This window comes from Egretta garzetta, unplaced genomic scaffold, assembly GCF_000687185.1.
Source record: "Egretta garzetta isolate BGI_Z169 unplaced genomic scaffold, ASM68718v1 scaffold117, whole genome shotgun sequence".
In the NCBI taxonomy this organism is placed as follows: domain Eukaryota; kingdom Metazoa; phylum Chordata; class Aves; order Pelecaniformes; family Ardeidae; genus Egretta; species Egretta garzetta.
In genome coordinates, this window is record NW_009260479.1 from 4,359,939 (window position 1) to 4,362,695 (window position 2,757).

The following is a 2,757-nucleotide window of genomic DNA, read 5'->3' on the forward strand; positions in this document are numbered from 1 at the left end:
GGGAAGAAATGGGAAGGAAAAAAAAAAAAATTCATGGGTCAAGATAAAGGCAGTTTAAAAAAAAAAAAAAAAAAAAAGCAAAGGCTGTGCACAGTAGCAAAAGGAAAACAAGATTTTATACTTCCCATTAGCAGGTGATGCCCAGCCACTTCCCAGGAAGCAGGGCTTCAGTACGCGTAGCTGTTGCTGCAGAAGACAAAATGTCATAAAAGACGAATGCCCCCCTCCTCTTCCTTTTCCCTTAGTTTTTATATCTGAGCTGATGTCATGTGGTATGGAATATCCCTTTGGTTCATTTGGGTCAGGTGTCCTGGCTACGTCCCCTCCCAAGATCTTGCCCCCTCCCAGCCCACTGGTGGTGGTGGTGGGGAATGTTGGAGACAGCCTTGATGCTGTGCGAGCACTGCTCAGCAGTAGCCAAAGCATTGCTGTGTTATCAACCCCTTTCTACATACCAATAGGAAGCACAGCACGATGCAGCTCAACCCAATACACCCCCTACTTCTCCCATTGCCCATGGTATCTTTGATCAATCCACGAGCAGAAGGACACTGTTGTGTAATGCGCAGTCCAAACTGGAGTATGGCTTCAGTCCAGAAAATAAACACAGACACTCTGTCCCTTTCTTGCCTTTGGCCTCTCAGCTCTCCTGCGGGTAGGATACCACACACACTGTATGACTTACCAGAAAAGGAAGCATTGGGAAATTTTGTTTCCTGGAAGAGATAGTAGTAGTGGCAATAAACCCCAAACAAACACAACAAGAAAAGCCTGTTTGGAAATGTTGACGCTCTGTTATGCTGCTCTGACTTGTTAACGTTCAGTCCATGGCCAGTACTGCTGGGGTAGGGTAAAATGTCACCAAAAGTGGTAGATAACCACCTCTGTCCTTCATTCAGAGCAGCAAAACCACTGGAGTTGCTTTACAAACCAAAAGTGATTTCAACAGAAAACACGGGCACGGGAGCCCACCAGAGCAGAGCCATGCGTAGAGCGAAGGAATTTGATTCCTACGAGAGAAAGGGGGTTACTCGGTGGTTTCTGCGCTCTGGGGCAGTGGTGAGGAGTCACTGCCACCGCGTTCGAGCACTGTGCGCTAGAGAGGAGCCGAGCTTGCTCTCCCCGTGCCAGCAGGAACGTCCCGCCCGGAGCCGCCCCGGACCTCCCAGCAGGCGCCTCGGGTGCAACACTCCTTTGGGCTGTGCTGCTGGGCTGAGTTTCCTGATGTCAGCGGGAGTTGAGCTGCAACCAGCAAAGACCTGAGAAACGTCAGAAATTCCCGTTTCCACCCCTGAGAAAGGCTGATTTGCTACTGTGGCGAACACAGCGAAAATGGGGCGCATCAGGATTTACCTTCTGAGTCTGGGGGGGGTGTCCCACTTACTCCCTTGCTGTGGTGGGAGACGAAACCTTTGCTGAGCACTTAGCAGCCAGTGGTGCCTTTGGGCTGAGTCCTGCCTGCCTCCAGCTCGTGCCGGCTGCTGTTTTATTTAACCACACCTGTGGGAGCGAAGGAGAAAGTTCAGCCCGTTGTTAGGATGTTTTATGGCATCCCACAGGACACTTGCACAAAACGACAACTGTGCTAGCAGATACTTTTGTGCATCTGCTCTGAGGCACAGGGATGGTTAAGTTTTAATCTTTAGCTAAGGACTTCAGGCTTAATATGCTCAGAGCGCTTGTGCAGGCCGTATCGATCCATGGGAAGGGTTGTGTAGCATCAGCCTGGGAGGGTTGGTGTGGACAGGATTGCAGAGTAACAATGTTTTGAATGCCTCCATGGATTTTCAAGACAGTGACCCCTTCCTTTAACTGCATGGGCTACTCAAACACCTGGCTGTACTGACTTCTGTGCCTTGGCTGCCTACACAACCGGTCTATATCGTTTGCTTGGGGTATGAATAGCATCGTTTTCTCCTGACGGGTGAAAATATAAGCACCTGTATAATTTCACAAAATGTGACTTCATTGTCAGAAAAGCGCCACTGATACATGTGGTAATCGAAGTGCAAACAGTGGCAGTGCTCTCACTGCAGAACCACAAAGTTAAGGCATTAAAATAAAGGATGAGGGAAAGTTCAGCCATGACCTTGTAAGCGAAAGCTCTCTGCCATGGGGCAAGGCCGCTCAGCAGCCGTGGGGCCCAGGTGGCCTCCCACCAGCTTCCCGCTTGCCAGAAGGGGTTGAACTGTGTCCCACCTCCAGCTGGAAGGAGCTGGGACAGGAGCTTCAAGTGGCAATCTGCTGTTGCCCCCAGGACAAGCTCGGAATAGTTCAGAGCAGCAGAACAGCAGTTCTGGCGGTATGTCCTTTCGAGCCAGGTTCTCCTCTTCGTGGTGGCCACTGGCTGCTCTTGCACTCTGCTGGCCATTTGAGTCTTTGCTGTTTCCAGCTAAGCCATTCCTAGCCACTGTGGACATTTTTCCACAGCTTCCTGAGTGAAACAGAGCCCTTTGCCTGCCAGCTTTTGATGACGATACAGCTTTCCCTTCTCCCACGCTTCAGCAAGCCTGGAGGAGTTCCCCAAACAGCCTCCCTTCCCCTCTCACTTCCCTACTCAGTCCGAGCAGTAGTTAACACCCAGCTTCTGGCTGGGTGAGCTGAGAGCTTTGTTGGATGAGAAATTAATAAGTTCTTATTCGTTATTCAGCTTTGCCACAGACAATTTTTATAGAATACTCTTCACATTTTTATATGCCAGAGCCTCTTCCCACTTGTGGCAGGGGCCTTCCTTTGGGGCGCTTTTCCCGGTGCCCC